This window comes from Cynocephalus volans, chromosome 13 (genome assembly GCF_027409185.1).
Source record: "Cynocephalus volans isolate mCynVol1 chromosome 13, mCynVol1.pri, whole genome shotgun sequence".
Lineage (NCBI taxonomy): Eukaryota > Metazoa > Chordata > Mammalia > Dermoptera > Cynocephalidae > Cynocephalus > Cynocephalus volans.
In genome coordinates, this window is record NC_084472.1 from 60,141,488 (window position 1) to 60,165,235 (window position 23,748).

Genomic DNA, 23,748 nt, shown 5'->3' on the forward strand with positions numbered 1-23,748 from the left:
CTTTTCCCCTCCTGGATCTGTAAACCCAGAAAGCATTTCTGTATCACCAGTTCCTTCTCCACCCAAACCCAAATTGCCTTCCCCATCACCAACTTGAGGGACTGTCATTATTGCCCTTGGTTACCTCTTTATTTCTGCTACCTGGTGATTTCCCTTTTTTTTCCCTGGCAAATGTAGCTACACATAAAATCATGTTTTATCACATTTGTGTAATTTTAGTTAGCATTCTTAATTGTTTTTACAGAATAGTTTCAGTGTTGCCCTATTCAGCTATGAGATGACTCAATGACTCCTGTATTTTCAATACAGCAGAACTTTTTAATATTTATATTTTATTAAATTACTAAGGCTTGCCTGTAGAATATATATATATAGTTACATAGTAATGACATTCTAGATTTAAGATATAGTACATATCACCAGGGTAATTTTAATTATTGAATGTGATTTGATAATAGATATAAAATTATTAATTTAAATGTATTAGCAAGTCAGAAAACAGTCCATTGTCAAACCTTGTGACTTTATTTAAAGACAAAACAAAACCTGATTACTCTAGTTACAACATTTTCTTAAAAATAAGTGTAGATACAGAAACTTGTTTAGAATTAGGAGTATCAGTCAGTACATCTAATCCAGAATTTCATAGCTATTCTGCCATATGATTATTATATATTATTTCTTGCAATTTCTTGTAATAGATTTGCAGCTTTATAGACTATACAATAACTGCTATGTAAAATCTGTAACATTCAAGGATATAAAGTAGATGTAAACAAACACACATTAGAAAGACTAAATGAATGTCCCTTAGAGATTTTTCTCTTCAAATGATGTCTCTTGGAACTGTCTTGAAAACAAAATTCTTAACACATTTACCATGATCGGGTGGTTTAAAGAAGCACTAATAGTAAAGGGCAAATAAAGTGCCTTTTTTCCTCTAACTAAATACTAAGTTAGCTCAACTTCAACGTTGCTTGAGTTGCAACATGCATTATAGAATATAGAGCTAATTGCTTTAGTGTTTCAGCCCTCCAAGCAGTGCAGATGTTATGCAAATGGTTTAGTGCTCATTTTCAGAAAGTAAACAATTATGGTAAATTTTGCAAGGGTATTTTCTTTTTTTGCATTAGCACTAAACTTTCTAAAATTGTTACTAGCTACAGTGTTAGTGCTCAGATAAATTGAAATTTTTGTGGGGCAAAAATCTGTCAGATGTGTAAGTATAACGGATTTTTTTTTCTGATTGTAAAACTTTGTTACATTAAAAAACAATGCGGAGTTAAACAGAAAAATTAATATTAAGTTAGTTTCATAATTTGATGAAATATGTTACTGTCCACAAATTATGAGAATTTGTCAGGTGTTTCTGCAATAACTATAAAATAAAAGCAGGTTTATTTTTTCACATGAAATTTGTACTTAGTAAGCATTTACATTTTTTTACAGTTTTACACTTATTTTGTGTCGAAAACAAAGACGAATTAATTTAAAAAGCTATTAATAATAAATACCTGTAGCCATGATTTTGAAATTCAGTAGCTAAATTGTAATCATTTGTAAATATAGCATCCATGTGGCTTAGAAATGTGAATCTTAATAGTTTATAAGGATTCCTACTATAGGAAGGCAAGGTGTAGATACTTTTTGATTATGTAAATGTGTATTAGTTTTCTATTGCTATAGTAACAAATTAACACAATTTTAGAGGTTAATTTAAAACCACACAATTTATTATTTTACAATTCTGCAGGTCAAAAGTCCTAAAATCAACGTGCAAGCAGGGCTGTGTTCCATTTGGAGGCCCTAGGGCAAAATCTGTTTCCTTGTCTTTTACACCTTCTAGATGCTGCCTGCTTTACTTGCTCCTGCCCTATTTCTCCATCTTCAAAGCCAGCAGCACAGTGTCTTCAAATCTCTCTCTCTTTGTCTCTCTCTCTAGCGCACACACATGCGCACACACACATGCACACACCTCTTTGCTTCCATTGCCACATTTCCTTTTCCAACTCTGACTCTCCTGCTGTACTCATTGCTTTATAAAGCTCTTTGTGATTACATCAGCCCCATTCAGACAATACTGAATAATCTCCTCTGCCTCAAGAGCCTTGATTTAATCACAGTGGCAATGTCCCTTTTGCCGTGTTTAGTGGGTTGAATAGTAACCCTCAGAAGACATGCCCACCTAGAACTTCAGAATGTGATATTATTTGGAGTAAAGTTCTTTGAAGATGTAGTTAAATATTCCAAAATTAGATCTTTGTGAATTAGGGTGGGCCCTAAATCAAACGAGGAGTGTACTTTCAAGAGACAGAAAAAGATTAGACACAAACACATAGTATGACTTGATGGGGATGGATTCTTTCAGAGTCTCCAGAAGGAATCAAGCCTTGGTTTCATACTTTGGCCTCCATAACTATGAGAAAATAAATTTCTGTTGTTTAAAGCCAAGGAGTTTGCAGTAGTTGGTTATGGCAGCCCTAGAAAATTAGTAAATCATTTAAGGTAACACATTTACAGGATCTGAGGATTGCAGGCTGTGGACATCTTTGAAAGAGCATTAGTCTATGGACCATGAGTACAAACGTACCACCATCGTTGGTTGAACAATTAGCCTGATATTTTGACATGTTACATTGTTTCTGTCTTATCAGTGTAGCAGGATGTTTGAAACAAAGTCTTAACATTCTTATTTATGGGTGATAATGACATGATTGATATCCACGCACAATTAAAAATGTTATTCCCCATGGGATACCTTGGTAAAAGGCTTATGATGAAAAACTTCTGGTGAGGTTACATAACATGATACGTATTTTGGAAATTTGGTATATTGACCCTAAAATTTAGAAATATTTGCTACTCCTTTGTATTGATTCTTAACTTTAAGTGCTATAAAATTCATATAAAATAGTTTATAAGCTGTGACTTTCTGGACAAATTGAACCCCAATATCATCTCTGTGTTTTCTCTATCCATTTGGGCTGATTTAAGCAGAGATGGCTATCTATCACACTTGAATTACTTAGTTAACCAATTGCCAGTCTCAGAGACATCATTGTTTAATATGGCTAATTCAGGATATATATGTATATATATTCGTAATACAATTCCTAATACATTGTAAACATAAGTGAATAAAGTATCATTCTCAAATATTTACCCAATTAACTATTTTTCCCCTTTTGTTTTCTGGAAACTAATATTTGCATTTTATTTTATTTTATTATTTTTATTTTTTTTTTATTATGACTATTCAGGATATACAAAGCTAATTGTCACCCCTCAATATTTGCATTTTAAAGTTCCCAACTTAAGTTTGACAGTGAGTTATATCTTCTGTATGACCCTAGAGTGTTAGAGTTTCTTGTTGACAGTTAACATTTTTCCAGTGGTATTGTACTAATTATAAATTTTTGTTAGACCTCTGCATGGATCTTTTCTATTCTAGACAATAATATTAAATTAATTTATTGTAAGATAAAATAGAATTGATTTGATCTACTGTCAATAACAAAACTAGTTTTTCTTTAATGTACTGAGTTTGAATAACCCAAATCAACAATTATAATGCTACATTCCTTTTGAGAAATGCTTAAACACTAATTTATCCAGTTTTTCAATAGTTTACCACAAGTGTTTTCAATTTAATCAGATCTCTTTTAAAAGCCACCAGTTAAGTCTCTTTGTTGAGTTTTTAAAATAATAACTGAAAGTTGGCTACATCTGTAGCTATTTATGCTCCCACACTTATTTCTTCAAGCGGTAATGACTTGCATACAAGGAAAAGAATATAAAGTATGCTTTCTCACTGTTTGATATCAGACAGTTCAGGTAATTCAAACAGACAAATATTTAACACATAGGTAAAAATATCAGACAGACACCACCTGAGAATTAAGCATTTACTTCATATAACTTTAATTTCTTGCTGCTTTAAATTTCTTTACAGAAGAGAAGCAAATGAGAAAGTTTTCTATAGATTCCATTTCTAGTTGCCAGTTATAAGAACTTATGGCCATTACGACTAAATGAAGTTAATTGACTTGCAAGGGGCTCACCATTTCTCCGAAATGGTATTATCTTTTCATTAAGCAGTAATATATAACAAGCAAGAGAGTGACAGGAGTATTCTGACAACACTATATGCTGCCCATAGTTCAAAAAACACATGGCTTTTTGAACAGAGGTCAGCTTGAGTTTGAATGGTAATATTGTAGAATATTAGAGTACTTTAAAAATGACTAACAGATAACTTTCATGATGTTAAGGGGTTTTTTTTCTATGATTTAGGACAGAAATTTATCAGAAATATGGATCTTTTTAATGTATTTTAAACCACCCATGCATATTGCAATGCTTTCCTTAAAAATCACATGAATCGGTTAATATGAACATTACTAGACCATTCTGACTACGTTCTAATGTTTTGACATTAATACACTCACAAAAATAGTGAACTTCTAAGTCCACAAAGTACAGAAGTACATAATAATTGCTGTTAAATATATTCTTGAATCTGCATTGTTATTCTAACACATGATGGCATAATTTTCCTTGATTGAAATAAAGTATTTCTAATTACATTTCACTTTCTTAAAAACACATCATGGTATATGCATCTTTTAAGCTAATGAAAGTAATCATCAAAAAAAACAGTTTACTCATGCTTAACTAATATAACTATTAACAAGTTCAAAGTAGGTATGACTAACACACCAAACATCCCTTTTCTGAATCAAAGAGTAAGAAATGTTAGTTTATACAAATTTCTTATTTTACAGATTTCTTATTTTGTTGAAGCACTTCCTTTGACTATCACAAATTTGGAAAAAATGGAGAAAAAAGAGGCATGAAAGTAAGAGCTTCTATGAAAAAGAATAAGGGGAAATAAAGAGAAAAATAAAAAGTAAGAAAAATGAAAGGATAGAGAGTGATTAACAAAACAAAAAGAAGAAAATAATGTAATTCCTGAACAAATAGTGAGTGGACACCCCATTATACCCAATTCTTGTGTACTCCATTACACAGAGAAACAAAACTAATAGTTTGATCCCTTAGAAGGTGCTCCTTTTCAGTATACGGTGAGAGGTATGGATCTAGTTTCATTCTCCTGCATATGGATATCCAGTTATCCCAGCACCATTTGCTGAAGAGGCAGTCCCTTCGCCAGTGAATAGGCTTGGTGCCTTTGTCAAAGATCAGCTGGCAGTAAGTGTGTGGGTTGATTTCTGGATGCTCTATTCTATTCCATTGGTCAGTGTGTCTGTTTTTATGCCAGTACCATACTGTTTTGGTTATTATAGCTTTGTAGTATAGCTTAAACTCAGGTAGTGTTATGCCTCCAGCTTTATTTTTTTTGCTCAGCATTGCTTTGGCTATGCGTGGTCTTTTATTGTTCCATATAAATGTCTGAATAGTTTTTTCCATTTCTGAGAAAAATGTCTTTGGAATTTTGATGGGGATTGCATTGAATTTGTATATCACTTTGGGTAGTATGGACATTTTCACTACGTTGATTCTTCCAATCCAAGAGCATGGGATATCTTTCCATCTTCTTGTATCCTCTCTAATTTCTCTCAGCAGTTGTTTGTGGTTATCATTATAGAGATTTTTCACCTCCTTGGTTAACTCAATTCCTAAGTATTTTATTTTTTTGGTGGCTATTGTAAATGGGCAGGCTTTCTTGATTTCTCCTTCTGCATGTTCACTACTGGAGAAAAGAAATGCTACTGACTTTTGTGTGTTGATTTTGTATCCTGCTACTGTGCTGAAATCATTTATCAATTCCAACAGTTTTTTTGTAGAGGTTTTAGGCTGTTCGATATATAGGATCATGTCATCTGCAAACAGGGACAGTTTGACTTCATCTTTTCCAATCTGGATGCCCTTTATTTCCTTCTCTTCTCTGATTGCTCTGGCTAGTACTTCCAACACTATGTTGAATAGGAGTGGTGAGAGTGGGCATCCTTGTCTAGTTCCTGTTCTTAAAGGAAAAGCTGCTTTTGCCCATTCAGGATGATATTGGCTGTGGGTTTGGCATATATGGCTTTAATTATGTTGAGATACTTTCCCTCTATACCTAACTTATAGAGGGTCTTTGTCATGAATGAGTGCTGAACTTTATCAAATGCTTTTTCAGCATCTATAGATATGATCATATGGTCAACTCAAAATGGATTAAGGATTTAAATATACACCCTGAAACAATAAAACTTCTTAAAGAAAACATAGGAGAAACACTTCAGGAAATAGGACTGGGCACAGACTTCATGAATACGACCCCAAAAGCACGGGCAACCAAAGGAAAAATAAACAAATGGGACTATATCAAACTAAAAAGCTTCTGCACAGCAAAAGAAACAATTAAAAGAGTTAAAAGACAACCAACAGAGTGGGAGAAAATATTTGCAAAATATATATCTGACAAAGGATTAATATCCAGAATATATAAGGAACTCAAACAACTTTACAAGAAGAAAACAAGCAACCCAATTATAAAATGGGCAAAAGAGCTAAGTAGGCATTTCTCTAAGGAAGATATCCAAATGGCCAACAGACATATGAAAAAATGCTCAACATCACTCAGCATCTGGGAAATGCAAATCAAAACCACATTGAGATACCATCTAACCCCAGTTAGGATGGCTAAAATCCAAAAGACTATGAACGATAAATGCTGGCGAGGCTGCGGAGAAAAAGGAACTCTCATACATTGTTGGTGGGACTGCAAAATGGTGCAGCCTCTATGGAAAATGGTATGGAGGTTCCTCAAACAATTGCAGATAGATCTACCATACGACCCAGCTATCCCACTGTTGGGAATATACCCAGAGGAATGGAAATCATCAAGTCGAAGGTATACCTGTTCCCCAATGTTTATTGCAGCACTCTTTACAATAGCCAAGAGTTGGAACCAGCCCAAATGCCCATCATCAGATGAGTGGATACGGAAAATGTGGTACATCTACACAATGGAATACTACTCAGCTATAAAAACGAATGAAATACTGCCATTTGCAACAACATGGATGGACCTTGAAAGAATTATATTAAGTGAAACAAGTCAGGCACGGAAACAGAAATACCACATGTTCTCACTGATTGGTGGGAGCTAAAAATTAATATATAAATTCACACAGAGTTTCAAGATGGCGGCGGCTGCGGTGGCTGGCACGGAGTAGCTGAGGTGGAAAAGGTGGCCACTGGGCCTCAGGCAGCCGGGAAACTTGTGGACCTTCCTCTGGCCATCTCTTAAGGGAGGACTGCTGCTGCTGGCCGGTCGTGGGGGCTCAACGCCACTTTGACCCCGGCAGGAGAGGCTGCCTCATTTACAGGCAACAGCTTTGAAGTGTGGAGCAGGAAAAGAACTGATTCTTAGCTGCAAAAGCGAGTCTTGAAACAGGGAACACGGCGCCAGGGCTGCTGTGGATGCAGCCAGGATCCCGGAGGCTGGGGCCGCACTGAAGGCGGCCAGCTGCCCTATTCAGGATTCAAGGTTTCAGGCCGGCATTAAAGAAGATTCCTGGGAGCGCCCGAGCGGCGCCGCGACTGAACAGCCCGAGGCGGCAGCGCCGAGAACACGGAAGGCAACAAACCAGAGACAGAGCGAGCGCCCGACCTGGCACAGCACTGTGAGTGATCCCTGGCACAGCTCTGTTCGGGGGGTGGATGCCCACGCGGCTCCCGCCTGCACCACCAGGCCACTCACTGCCCCGGTGCTGCCTCCATTTTCCCAGGTGCGGGCAGCTCCGCCCTGCTCGGCCATCACTGAGCCCATTTGCTTGGCCTGGCGCGGGGCTTTCCGGACCCTGCGGGCCGGCCTCCTCTCCCACTCCCTCCGCGGTTCTCTGGCAGGGTTGGGGGTGTGGGGCGTCCCGACCAGTGTTGGGAGGGCTAGGAAGTACGGGCGGGCGACTGTCACTCCACCACACCCTGGACTCCGGCCCCGGTAAACTTCCTGTTACTGGGAGGCAGATACCATCTCTGCGACCACCAGTTTGGAAAAAAGCCTAACGAATTTCTGGTTGGGAATAGTGTGGTAGGAGAGTTCCCATGTCCACTTGAACCTGCCGGAGAGCAGGCTGCAGGCGGGCACTAGACTCGGTTTATACCGGGGGGATACAAAGGTGAACAAGACCCGAGAAAGATCTACACAGTGCTACAAAGGCACCCAGAGAGACCGGTCGTCTGTGCCTAGCAGAAACCTGGTAGACTTCCTGGGCGAGGCGGTGCTGAGCAGGGTCTTGAAGGCCCAGCTGATAGACGAGGGGTGCAGAAGACACACCCCAGCCCAGCACAGTGTGCACAGAGGGGGGAGACGTGCGGCCAGGGAGGCGGAGACTCGACAGAAACCACACACCCGGTGGGGTCGCCACTGCACGATCTAACAGCCTGGGCCAGAACACACGGAACGGGGAGAAGTCCTGTACAGAAAGTGAAAGCTCAACAGAGATCACACACCCTGTGGTACGTGATCCACCAGCCCAGCAGAGTACAAGCTGACCAGAAAGGTGGATCCCCGGAGAAGCCCAAGACCCGAGGCAACCACACACACTAGACACTAGAGGCCAACTGAGCAGTCACAGCGGGAGCCATACCAAATTGGCAACCACAGCAACATCCTAGTTAGTCATTAGTCTCAAACCGGTGGACTGTGAAACCCCCTGCCACAATGAATAAACACCAAAAAAAAGACACCAGAAATACAAAAAATCAAGAAAGTACACCACCAAAAGTTAATAAATCTCATACTCTAGATCCTATAGAACAAGAAGCCCTTGAAATAACTGACAAGGAATTTCGAGTGATAATTCTAAGGAAACTGAATGAGATACAAGAAAACTCAGCTAGACATCATGATGAAATGAGGAAAAGTATACAGGATCTGAAAGAGGAAATATACAAGGAAATCAATGTCCTGAAAAAAAATGTAGCAGAACTTGCTGAACTGAAGAAGTTATTCAGCGAAATAAAAAATACAATGGAGAGTTTAACCAGCAGGCTTGTCGAAGTTGAAGAGAGAACCTCTGAACTTGAAGATGGGCTGTTTGAAATAACACAAGCAGACAAAAAGAAAGAAAAAAGAATCAAGGACATGGAAGAAAATCTGAGAGAGATATCAGACAACCTCAAGCGCTCAAATATCCGAGTCATGGGTATTCCAGAAGGGGAGGAAAATGGAGATTCCATTGAAAACATATTCAACAAAATAGTGGCAGAAAACTTCCCAGGTATAGGAAAAATCACAGATCTTCAGATCCAGGAAGCTCAACGATCTCCAAACGTATTCAACCCAAAAAGGCCTTCTCCAAGACATGTCATAGTCAAATTGGCAAAACTCAGAGACAAAGAGAGAATCTTAAAAGCTGCAAGAGAGAAGCGTCAAATCACCTATAAGGGAGCCCCAATCAGGTTAACATCAGACTTTTCATCACAAACCCTAAAAGCTAGAAAGGAATGGGATGATATTTTCAAAATACTAAAAGACAAAGGTTGCCAGCCAAGAATACTCTACCCTGCAAGGCTATCCTTCCGAAATGAGGGGCAAATAGTATATTTCTCAGACAAACAAAAACTGCGGGAGTTCACTACCACAAGACCACCCTTACAAGAAATCCTCAAGGGAGTACTGGGTTTGGTTCCTGAAAAATAACTACCACTGCCATAAAAACCTAAGAAAAATCTAAACCCGCTAGTACAATAAAAATGGCATTCATGAAGAGAAAACAAGCTAACAAAAACACTATCTACAACCTAAGGAACCAACAAACAAAGAAACCAAACAGTAAATCAGAAAGCAAGGAACAAAAGACACCTAAGACAACCAAACAACCAATAAAATGCTTGGAATAAATCAACACCTTTCAATAACAACTCTTAATGTTAAAGGCTTAAATTCCCCAATTAAAAGACACAGACTGGCTGACTGGATCAAAAAGCAGGACCCAACTATATGCTGCCTACAAGAGACCCACCTCACCCATAAAGATTCACACAGACTAAGAGTGAAAGGATGGAAAAAGATTTACCATGCAAACAGAAAAGAAAAACGAGATGGAGTGGCTATTCTTATATCTGACAAAATAGACTTTAAACTAAAAACCATAAAAAGAGACAATGAGGGACACTACTTAATGATAAAAGGACTGATCCATCAAGAAGACATAACAATCATAAATATGTACGCACCCAATGTTGGAGCAGCCAGATTTATAAAACAAACTCTATTAGACCTAAAGAAGGAAATAGACACTAATACCATAATAGCAGGGGACCTGAACACTCCACTGTCAATATTAGACAGATCATCTAGGCAAAGAATCAGTAGAGAAACACAAGATCTAAACAAGACTCTAGACCAATTGGAATTGGCAGATATCTACAGAACATTCCACCCAACAACCTCAGAATATTCATTCTTCTCATCAGCACATGGATCATTCTCCAGGATAGATCACATATTAGGTCACAAATCAAGTCTCAATAAATTCAAAAAAATTGGAATTATCCCATGTATCTTCTCAGACCACAATGGATTAAAACTAGAAACTAATAACAAACAAAACTATGGAAACTATACAAACACATGGAAATTAAACAGCATTCTACTTAATGACATATGGATCCAAGAAGAAATCAAGCAGGTAATCAAAATATTTATTGAAACAAATGAAAATAATGATACATCATACCAAAGCCTGTGGGATACTGCAAAAGCAGTATTAAGGGGGAAATTTATTGCATTAAATGCTCACCTCAGAAGAATGGAAAGATGGCAAGTGAACAACCTAACACTCCACCTTAAAGAACTAGAAAAACAAGAACAATCCAAACCTAAAGTTAGCAGACGGAAAGAAATCATTAAGATCAGAGCAGAACTGAATGAAATTGAAACCAAAAAAACAATTCAAAAGATCAATGAATCAAAAAGTTGGTTTTTTAAAAAGATAAATAAAATTGACAAGCCATTAGCATGGCTAACAAAAAAAAGAAGAGAGAAGACTCAAATAACAAAAATTAGAAATGAAAAAGGCGATATTACAACTGATTCATCTGAAATACAAGGAATCATTCGAGACTACTATAAACAACTATACGCCAACAAATTTGAAAATCTGGAGGAAATGGATAAATTTCTGGACACACACAAGCTCCCAAAACTGAACCGTGAAGACGTAGAAAATTTGAACAGACCAATAACAATAAAGGAGATTGAAGCTGTTATCAGAAGGCTCCCAACAAAGAAAAGCCCAGGACCAGATGGATTCACAGCAGAATTTTACCAAACATTCAAAGAGGAATTGACACCGATTCTTTACAAACTATTCCAAAAGATTGAAACGGACGCAAATCTCCCAAACTCATTCTATGAAGCAAACATCATCCTGATACCAAAACCAGGTAAAGATATAACCAAAAAAGAAAACTACAGGCCGATATCCTTGATGAATATAGATGCAAAAATCCTCACTAAAATACTAGCAAACAGAATACAGCAACACATACGAAAAATTATTCATCACGATCAAGTGGGATTCATCCCAGGGATGCAAGGTTGGTTCAACATACGCAAATCAATAAATGTGATACACCATATTAATAAACTCAAACACAAGGACCATATGATCATCTCTATAGATGCTGAAAAAGCTTTTGATAAAGTTCAGCACTCATTCATGACAAAGACCCTCTATAAGTTAGGTATAGAGGGAAAGTATCTCAACATAATTAAAGCCATATATGCCAAACCCACAGCCAATATCATCCTGAATGGGGAAAAGCTGAAAGCTTTTCCTTTAAGAACAGGCACTAGACAAGGATGCCCACTCTCACCACTCCTATTCAACATAGTGTTGGAAGTACTAGCCAGAGCAATCAGAGAAGAGAAGGAAATAAAGGGCATCCAGATTGGAAAAGATGAAGTCAAACTGTCCCTGTTTGCAGATGACATGATCCTATATATCGAACAGCCTAAAACCTCTACAAAAAAACTGTTGGAATTGATAAATGATTTCAGCACAGTAGCAGGATACAAAATCAACACACAAAAATCAGTAGCATTTCTTTTCTCCAATAGTGAACATGCAGAAGGAGAAATCAAGAAAGCCTGCCCATTTACAATAGCCACCAAAAAAATAAAATACTTAGGAATTGAGTTAACCAAGGAGGTGAAAAATCTCTATAATGAGAACTACAAACCACTGCTGAGAGAAATTAGAGAGGATACAAGAAGATGGAAAGATATTCCATGCTCTTGGATTGGAAGAATCAACATAGTGAAAATGTCCATACTACCCAAAGTGATATACAAATTCAACGCAATCCCCATCAAAATTCCAAAGACATTTTTCTCAGAAATGGAAAAAACTATTCAGACATTTATATGGAACAATAAAAGACCACGAATAGCCAAAGCAATGCTCAGCAAAAAAAATAAAGCTGGAGGCATAACATTACCTGACTTTAAGCTATACTACAAAGCTATAATAACCAAAACAGTATGGTACTGGCATAAAAACAGACACACTGACCAATGGAATAGAATAGAGAATCCAGAAATCAACCCACACACTTACTGCCATCTGATCTTTGACAAAGGCACCAAGCCTATTCACTGGGGAAGGGACTGCCTCTTCAGCAAGTGGTGCTGGGATAACTGGATATCGATATGCAGGAGAATGAAACTAGATCCATACCTCTCACCGTATACTAAAATCAACTCAAAATGGATTAAGGATTTAAATATACACCCTGAGACAATAAAACTTCTTAAAGAAAACATAGGAGAAACACTTCAGGAAATAGGACTGGGAACAGACTTCATGAATACGACCCCAAAAGCACGGGCAACCAAAGGAAAAATAAACAAATGGGATTATATCAAACTAAAAAGCTTCTGCACAGCAAAAGAAACAATTAAAAGAGTTAAAAGACAACCAACAGAGTGGGAGAAAATATTTGCAAAATATACATCTGACAAAGGATTAATATCCAGAATATATAAGGAACTCAAACAACTTTACAAGAAGAAAACAAGCAACCCAATTAAAAAATGGGCAAAAGAGCTAAGTAGGCATTTCTCTAAGGAAGATATCCAAATGGCCAACAGACATATGAAAAAATGCTCAACATCACTCAGCATCCGGGAAATGCAAATCAAAACCACATTGAGATACCATCTAACCCCAGTTAGGATGGCTAAAATCCAAAAGACTCTGAACGATAAATGCTGGCGAGGCTGCGGAGAAAAAGGAACTCTCATACATTGTTGGTGGGACTGCAAAATGGTGCAGCCTCTATGGAAAATGGTATGGAGGTTCCTTAAACAATTGCAAGTAGATCTACCATACGACCCAGCCATCCCACTGTTGGGAATATACCCAGAGGAATGGAAATCATCAAGTCGAAGGTATACCTGTTCCCCAATGTTCATCGCAGCCCTCTTTACAATAGCCAAGAGTTGGAACCAGCCCAAATGCCCATCATCAGATGAGTGGATACGGAAAATGTGGTACATCTACACAATGGAATACTACTCAGCTATAAAAACGAATGAAATACTGCCATTTGCAACAACATGGATGGACCTTGAGAGAATTATATTAAGTGAAACAAGTCAGGCACAGAAAGAGAAATACCACATGTTCTCACTTATTGGAGGGAGCTAAAAATTAATATATAAATTCACACACACACATACACACACACACACACACAAACCGGGGGGGGGGGAGAAGATATAACAACCACAATTATTTGAAGTTGATACGACAAGCAAACAGAAAGGACATTGTTGGGGGGGAGGGGGGGAGGGAGAAGGGAGGGAGGTTTTGGTGATGGGGAGCAATAATCAGCTACAATGTATATCGACAAAATAAAATTAAAAACAAACAAACAAAAAAAAAAAAAAACCTGAAAAATAAATAAATAAATAAATAAATTCACACACACACACACACACACACACACACAAACTGGGGGGGGGGAGAAGATATAACAACCACAATTATTTGAAGTTGATACGACAAGCAAACAGAAAGGACATTGTTGGGGGGGAGGGGGGAGGGAGAAGGGAGGGAGGTTTTGGTGATGGGGAGAAATAATCAGCCACAATGTATATCGACAAAATAAAATTAAAAAATTAATTAATTAATTAATTAATTTAAAAAAAAAAAAAAAAGAAGGTGCTCCTTTTCACCCAGGTGACCTTCCATTCTTAGTTCCATTTCTCTAACCCGGTATTCTAAGTGTTGTCCGGAAACAGCGGGTCTGCATGACCTGGGAATGTGTTAGAAATGCAAACTGTCAAGATCCCCATCCGAGACCAGCTCAATCAGAAACTCTAAGGCAGGGCCCAGCAACCTGCTTTTTCTTTCTTTCTTTGTTCTTTGTCTTTGTTTCTTATCAAACCCTTTAGGAAACCCTCATGCACACTAAAAATGCTTATTCTACTCCAGATCATCTATCATCATGTCCTTCTCAATCTCTTTCTATTCATCAGTTTCCACACAAAGAATACAGACTCCACACAAGGCTAAATGGTACTTGGTGTAATGTAATGGGTTTTCCCCTTTCTCCCTCTCCTGGCTAAACTGGGCCAAGACATTAACAAACATATGACAAAATTAAGATATATTCATATGTTCAACATTCGACATGTTTTAAGATAGAGGCCAGTAAGTGAAAATTAATAAAATAAAAAAAAATTCCATCTGGTCTGTGTTCACATATTTAGTATTTCCAAAGACAGGAATCCTAGAACATACTTCCTGTCTGCACCCCCTTTATTATAGCTCTGTCCAAAGTGCCAGTGGAATTATTTTCCTTAAAACTAGGTCTAAGAAGGTCGACCTTCAGTCCAAATTGTTGAGGTCTCCCTGTGGCCTTCAAAATTAAGTATAAGTGATTTGTCACTTTTTCAAGTCTTCCAACTCTTCTACTTTTCTTTGATATCTGGCCATTAAGGGGATCTGAACCTGTGACCTTGGTGTTACGAGGCTGTGCTCCAATCAACTGAGCTAACCAGCCCCCAACTCTTCTGTCTTCTAACAACTTTTCCAACCCTGTCTCTGCTCTGTACTTTCCAACTCATTACTCCCCATGCAGCTTTGCACTGTCGTGCCCATAAACTCATTCCTGCTATGTCTATAGCCATGTATGATCATAGTCCCATTTGACCCTGTAAAAATTATATTCAAGTCCAATTTCATAATCTTTTCTTTCTTAATAAAATGTCCTCATCTTTATTTTTGATCCCGTGTCTTAGCCATATCTTTCCTTCTATATGCTATTTGATTATTTCTCACTCACAGCTTCTCCCTGTGAATTAAGTTCAACTTCAACCACAAAGACCATTCTTAAAACACTTCATTTTCAGTTATGCTTTAGACATAAGTCCTCTCACGTAGGTTTCTGTTATTCATCCATTATTGGATGACTTTTAAACCCTTTTTAATTATACAAACACTTTCTGTATTAGTTTCTAGGGCTGACATAACAGAGTGTCACCAACTGGATGACATAAATAACAGATATATATATAAATATATATATATATATTTTGTTTGTTTGTTTGTTTGTTTTGTTTTGTTTTTGTTTTGTTTTCCCTCATAGTTCTCGAGGCTAGAAGTCCAAAATCAAGATATTGGCAGGGTTGATCCCTTCTGAGGGCCTATTCGAGGCCTCTCCTCTTGGCTCATAGATCCCTGTCTTCTCCCTGTTTCTTCACATGGTCTTCCCACTGTGTGTGTCTGTGTCTAACTTTTCTCTCTTTATAAGGACACTGGTCATATTGAATGAGGGCTTACCTTGATGAGTTCATTTTAACTTAATTCCCTTTTTTAAGACCCTTTTTCTAAATAAGCTCACATTCTGAGGTACTGAGGGTTAGAAACTCAGTATATGAATTTCAGGGGGGGACACAATTTAGCCCATGTAGTTTCACTCAAATCAGTCAAAATGGCATAATTCATAATAACATGTATAAAGAATGTGTTATAGAAAGTAAGACTAATTGTTTAGATAGTTTAAGCGCAAAATGCTTCATTGGTTAATTCAAGATCCTAATCTTTTACCTGAAAGATCTAAACCAGTAAAAGACATCATATAGTATTTTTTTGAAACATTGTTTCCCCTTTTCCAGCTTTCTTTATTGATATGGTTTACAGTGGCAGGAGGTATATAGAATAACATCAAGTTTACACATTTGTTCTTAATAAAATGCCTTCTTAAGAGCCACAGCAGACCTTTAGCAAATTATGGCTTAGCAGTTGCACTGCAGGCACTGAGAAAAATCCAATCAATTTCTGCTATATTCAATTGCAAAAAAACCCTAAAATATCATTCCTGAATAGGCTTGCTTAAAAGAATCCCATCATACTAACAGTGTTATTGTTTGGTGTTATTTCCTAGCAAGAATTGGTCTGGATAGAAATAATCTAAACTGAATTGTGAAGATTTTTTTAGTGATATTTCTTATTATCAGTGATCAAATGATCAGCATTATGCCACACTATTTATAAAGTACCAGTAGCATTTAAAAAATACCTAATGCCTTTAAATAATTACACTTTTTCCAGATAAAAGAGAAAATGACATAGTATCTTTTAACTGTGTGAAGGTTAATTCTAGGTGTCAACTTCTTTAGATGAAGGAATGCTGAGAAACCTGGTAAAATAATCTTTTTAGGTGTGTTCATGAGGGTATTTAGAAGCGATTAGTGTGAGAGTCTGAGTGGATTGGGTGAGAAAGACCTGCGCTCATTGTGGGCAGAGACCATTCAATCTACTGGGGGCCTGGAGAGAACAAAAGACAGAAAAAAAAGGGGAAGCCCTTTCTATCTACTGGAGCTGGGATACACTCTTCTCTCCTGTCCATGGACATCAGAGCTCAAAACTCTTCAGCTTTGGGTTGGAGGATTTACACCAAGGACACCATCGGCTTCCCTGGTTTTGAGGCCTTCGAACTTGGAGACTGAGCCACGCTACTGGCATCCAGTTTGCAGATGGCATTTGGTGGGATTTCTCTTCAGAATCATGTGATCTAATTTCTCTGATAAATTCCCTCTCATATATTTATAACATATCCTGTTAATTCCGTCTCTCTGGAGAAACTCGACTAATACAAACTGCTAAGAGTGAATCATTTTAACAGATTCATGTAGAGTATCTTTACCTAATGCAAAGTGAACATAAAACAGCACTTCGCTTTTGTCATTGAAAAATAACACAAAAGGTCAACCTTAGTATATTTTTTTTTTGTTTTTTGTATTACATGATACAAAACTTCCATTCTATAAAACTTTTCAAAATCATTAAAAAAAATTGATTAAAAAATTGACAGAATCATAGAACTTTAGATTTATAAAGAATTTAGTAATCATGTAGTCTGAACAGCAAATTTCTTTGCAAATAAATAAAAAACAAGTACTATAGATCTTTGACTCCTTGTTCAGCAATGGGTTAGGTGCTATAAAAGATAGAAAGGAGAATTTTATATAATTTATCATTCCTTGGCATTTATAATCTATACAAGAAGAGGATATATGTATGTGAAAAATTAAATAAGGCAAATAGAATCATGGAAAAACAAGTAACATAAATAAATATTTTAAATAATATATATTCAATTTATATGAATATGAATGGCAGACATGGGCAAAACTTTTGCTGAACACACCTAAATCTTGTTTCTAGAGTGACCTCCTAATTTTAGGAGGTTAAGGTATAAGGATTTGTATATGAAAGTATGCATGTACATAAAGTAGCTGCTTTGGCTACTAAAGAAGTAAGAACTAGAAAAATGTCAGAGATTTTATAGTATCATCCATCCTTACATTTTAAAGATGTCAGATTACATGGCTTGTCAAAAGTCAAAAGTTAATGTATTGAAAACTCTCAGGGTTGCGGGAAAAAATGGGCTATTCAGCTCCTGAGGAATGGGTTTTTGTTGTTGTTGTTGTTGTTGTTGTTTGTTTGTTTTTTCCTGATAGGGTATGGGTTACAAACACATAGTTGCTTGAATTTTGGGAGGGTCCACTTTACTTAATTAAAAATGCCTTTCGCATGCATTTCAGAATTCATTTAGAAACCCCTGAAATAAAATACTAGGATCTCCTCTATTGTGAAATTTATCCCAAACTCAATGTCTGCTGTAACAAATTGGCATGTTCACACAAGAGAAAACATTTCAGTTGTGTGAGTCTAAGCGAGAGTCACACAATTGAAAGTATGTGCTGTAGCAATGTCTCAGCTCTACTCATTAAGATTGCATCTTGTATTTGTGGTTGTGCATTCTCATTTTCATAGACTCCTTGCTTTTAAGTAAAAACATAAAACAAACAAACAAAAAACCCTAAAAATGTGATATGAAGTATAAAATCTTGAGAAGAAAATAGACAAGCCTAAGAAACCCAGAAAAAACTCATTCATTAGACGAAAATTTGGTAGGGAAATATATTGAGTGGTATTATAATCAACATAAACTTAGCCATGCACAAGTTTCATGAGAGTTTTGTTGGTTCTTTGTGATCTCACCAAGATACTTGAGTACTGTGTAATCTTTTTGTAATACTAGATAAACATTGCTATAGAAGATTGAAAAGCCATAGTCCACAGAGATACCATCAAGAATCTCCTTGATACAGCAGAATGTGTGTGTGTCTTTGAAGAACTGGAAAAAAAAAAAAAAAAAGGCAATGGAACAGAATAGTTTGAAGAACTGAGTTTCAAAGCAAGTTTGAGATGGTTTGGGAAATTTCAGAATTGTTCATGACTACATAATTTCAAGATCACAGGTGAGTTGGCTTACATAGAAAGTGAGACTGCACTAGGCTTTCCTCTGTTCACAGAAGGTGGCTACAATGCAAAGCAAATATTCTGATTTGACAAAACAGTGCTGTTTGGAAATAAATGACATCTTTTCTGATCATATCAGAATGTTAAAAAAAAAAAAAAAGTACTGGCCCAATGATAAGTGTCGAATGATTTACTTAACCTGCTCTGGAGAGGAAATTATGAAGGTGAAAGTAAAATCTTTGTTGGTCTATCACTCTGAAAACTCCAAAGCCCTTAAAATAATGTTGGAGAGTGCACTGCCTGTTAGAATCATAAAGCCCAAATTAGAAAAGGGGCTATTTCATTTAAGGAAATTTGTAACACAAGAAGGAAAACCTTACAAACAGAGTTCTTTGATATCAGGCAATACTTAAAGAATTTATTGATTTATGAAGTTATCGAATTACAGTGATGATGCTGAAGTGAACTTTTTGTCTCCCAGTGCATGCTTATTGCAAATTTTTGGACTAAATTGTCTTCACAACCTTCACAGCATATTCAAAGTAGTATCTGGTTTAGGGTGTTGATAAAAATGTTGCTGATTCAATGAAGGATTTGCAAAAGTTTCAAAGAATAGTATCACAACAAACAGAGAAAGGGAGAAACTGGTTTTGCAATTTTCTTGCTGATTTCCAGGGTGTTAACGACCTGAATGATCACCCCACTCTTACACAGTTAAAGGCCTCTTAGATCTTCTTCAGTCCAGGATTCTGTGATGACAAATTTAATTCTAATGTATTCATTTCCATGCTCATCATTGATCGGGGGAGAGGAAGTTGAGAATCCATAACTACAGGATGCTAAAAATTTAGTTGAAATTTTAGGTTATGAAAAAGAAAAAGATCTTGTCTCTGAGCATAATCATGACATGAGTAGATGGATCACATTTAAAAAAAACCAAAAAACCTGTAAGGACAAGTCAGTCTTACCGTATCAGGACTCTTAGAGTTACGAGCAGCCTTGAGTGTATGAATCTCTTGGATTCAGAAATTGATGAACCTGTAACATTTACTGTTGCCCTTGCTCCTTCCCTATAGCTAATCCTAACCTATTACACATCAGCCTGGTGACTCCTCCCTTCATCTCCCTCCTCTTGTCACCAAACTTCATTTAGCAGCTCCTCTATTGTTAAGGAGCAATTTTACTTGTGTTATTTGAATTCCTCATATTCCCTTATGTTATTTTGATTCATAGTAATACGAGAGTTCAATGACTATCACAGTTTATTCCTGTAATCCTGGCGTAGTTGTTAACAGCACACCATTCATACTCAAAACTGATACTTTGTATCTTAAGTGACATGGTCGTTATAGTTATGACATATATTTGTTGCAGTTTAGAAAAAATGGATTTGTACTTTATCCTGTGTACACTATTGTGTTATACCAAAAAAAAAAGAAAAGAAAAAATATATAAGCCAAAGTTCATTCATTGGTAAGTAATAAGGTAGTTTGTCTGCTCAGTGGGTTTTTACATAGCTGTTTTACAGTGTTATAAAACTACATAAAGACATTTGGGGTTTTGTATAGATCTGAAATGTATAATTGTTTTCCCACTTAAAGTAATGGTATATAGATGCCCACGATCTAAATATTAATTATCATCACTTTTCAGGAACTGATGATTATATAAATGAGAAATATTTGTACTACCATTTGATCAGGAGGTAAATAATAGATTTAGAAAAGAAAGAGTACTCATTGTTCCATATACATCACAATAGAGCATTATTGAGTTTGTTTTTTTCATAGAAATGAAGTCCAGTAGGTATAGTGTAGTAGTCCATTTTGTGTTGCTTATAACAAAATACGTGGAACTGGGTAATTTATAAGAAAACAAAATTTATTGCTTACAGTTTCTGAGGCTGGGAAGTCCAAAGTCCCTCTCGTGGTGGCAACATTTACCCAGGAGTCTCCCATTGCAAGATGGTGGATGCAGAGAGAGCAGAGAGAAAGAGAGACTCTCCTCTTCTTTAAAGCTCTTAGACCCATGCCCCGACCACCATTTTTAATCCATTCACTACTGCACGGTCCTACAACCCAATCACCTCTTCAAGGTTCCACCTTTCAATTACCATAATAGGATTTCCCAACCTCTTTACAGTCACAGTGGGAGGTAAGTTCCTAATACATAAAACTTGGGGAACACAATTCAAGCTTCAGGAAGTTTTGGGGGGACATAATTCAATCCACTACATTCTACCCCTGGGCCCCCAAAACTCACGTCCTTTTCACATACAAATGAATTCATTTCATCCCCAAAGTCTTAACTTGTTTCAACTCAAGGGTCCAAAATTCAAAGTCCCATTTGTGAAATCAATACAAGTTACCTACTTCCAAGATACAATGGTGGAACAAACATAGGGTACACATTCCCATTCCAAACGGGAGAAATAGGCCAAAAGAAAGGGGTAACAGGTCCCAAACAAGTCCGAAACCCAGCAGGACATGTTCAACTTGCAACTTGACTCCATGTTCAATGTCTTCTGTGCACTGGTGTGGGGGTTGAATCCCCAAGTCCCTGGGAAGCTCTGCTCCTAAGGCTTTCCTGGTCTCAGGCCACACTTCAGCTCTTCCAGGCTGGTGGTGTTCCATTCTGGTAGCTCCACAGGTCTGCGGTCTCCATGGCAGTCCTGCTCTCATGGCTACACCAGGCATGGTGCTGATGGGGTTTCTCTGCTGCAACTGTGACCCCACGTTTCCACTCAGCATTCCCTTAGTGAAAGTTGTCTGTGGTGACTCCGCCCCTGCAACAGATCTCTTCCTGGGCCCCCAGACTTTTCCATACATCCTCTGAAATCAGGGTGGAGACTCCCAAGCCTTCCAAATTCTGGCATTCTGTGAGCCTGCAGACCTAACATCACATGGACTCTGCCAAGGCTTCTAGCTTGTATTTTCCAAAGCTGTGGGTTCAGCAACACTTGGGGCCATTTTAGCCATAGATGGAGCAGCCAAAGCAGCTGGGATGCTGGTGCTGGAAGCAGTTTCTCGAGGTGGCCCTGGGCAGTGAGCCCATAGCCGGTGTCTCAGGTCTGTTCCCCAAGACCATTATGTCTCCCTGGGCCTTTGAACCTGAAATGGAAGAGTTTGCCCTAGAGGCTTCTGCAATGCCTTCAGGGCCTTTTTCTCCTTCTCTTGACAATCCTGTTCTTTTGTACTAATCGTGTTAGCTAATGGTTGCTTGGCTGAAACATTGCATGCTCTCTGCTTCACATATAGCCAGGCTGCAAATTTCCCAAATCATTACACTCTGCTTCCCTTTTAAATTCTGGCTTTATGTGATGTTTTTTGCCACCATAACTCAGCATAGGCTGTTCCAAGTAGCCATCCAGCTTTCTTAATGTTTTGCTGCTTAGAAATTTCTTCGGCTGAATGCTCTGGTTCACAACTTCTAAGTTCCAACTTCCACAGAGTCCTAGTGCATGGACACAATGCAGCCAGGTTCCTTGCCAGTTTACAGCAAGGGTGATCTTTGCCACAGTTTCCAATAAACTCCTTCTTATTTCTATCTGAGATCTCCTTAGAATGGTCTTTGCAGTCCATATTTCTATCAGCATTCTGCTCGCCACCACATAACTAGTCTCTAAGACAATCCCAGTATTCACTTGTCTTTTTGGCTTCTTCTGAGTCCTCCGAACTCCTCCAAGCTTCCCTCATCACCCAGTTCCAAAGCTGTCTCCACATTTTCAAGTATTTGTTATACACAATACCCCACTTCCATAGTACCAATTTTCTGTATTAGTCCGTTTGTGTTGCTTATAACAGAATATATGGAATTGGGTGATTTATAAAGAAAACAAAATTTACTGCTTACTGTTTATGAGGCTGGGAAATCCAAAGTCTCACTGGTGGTGGCAACAGTGACCCAGGGGTTTCCCATTGCAAGATGGTGGAAGCAGAGAGAGCAGAGAGGGAGAGAGAAAGACAGACTCTCCTCTTCTTTGAAAGCCCTCAGAACCACACCCCTGGACACCATTTTTAAGCCATTCACTACTGCACGGTCCTACAATCCCATCACTTCTTCAAGGCCATACAATTACCATAATAGGATTTCCCAACCTCTTTACAGTCACAGTGGGGGCTAAGTTCCTAATACATAAAACTTGAGGGACACAATTCAAGCTTCAGGGAGTTTTGGGGGGACACAATTCAATCCACTACAGATAGAAAGTCTAATTTTTCTTGACCAATATTTTTGTCTCGGTCAACAAATAGAAATAAAATTTTTGGTCAGTGTCCTTAGATAAAATTGAGGAATGAATTGTGTTTATAAAGACTTGAATTAGAGCAGTGTTTGTTTCTATCTGATTTGTGCTACATGCTATTTTCTATTTTAATTACAAAATTAGCAATGGCAATTTTATTAATCTTCTTTGAAAGAAAAGTTTGTTGTGTTTTGTTCTGTTTTAGTTTGGCATGAATTAATAAGTCTACTTGCATGTCTGACAGAAAAAAAAGAAAATTGTTTTAGAAATATAAGGTTATCAAGATTAGTATTGTTAAACTGCTGTCATACGCTGACACAGCTTTCATTTAAGTTCACAGAATAAATGAATAGATCTCTTCTGTAACTGAGATTCAGCTGGGCTTTTATTTAATCATCTTGTTGCCTGTAATAAACTAGGGCTTATTCAAAAGGAGTAAGCTAGCTCTTCTCTTTTTAAAGCTGAATTAGGCAGCATTCTAACAGTGGGTGAAATCATGGAGTTTTCATCTAAGCAGCACTGCCTCCATTGGTGGGGAAAAAACTGATGCCAATTGAGGACATAGATGAGCATGAGCTGGCTGACTTTGGCAAATTAACATTACTTTTTCCTTTTCCTTTAAAAATTGAGATTGGTATTTGCATTATAAAAATATGCACATTTGAAATCAATTCAGACTTCACATAAATGTTGATCTTTCAAATTTCA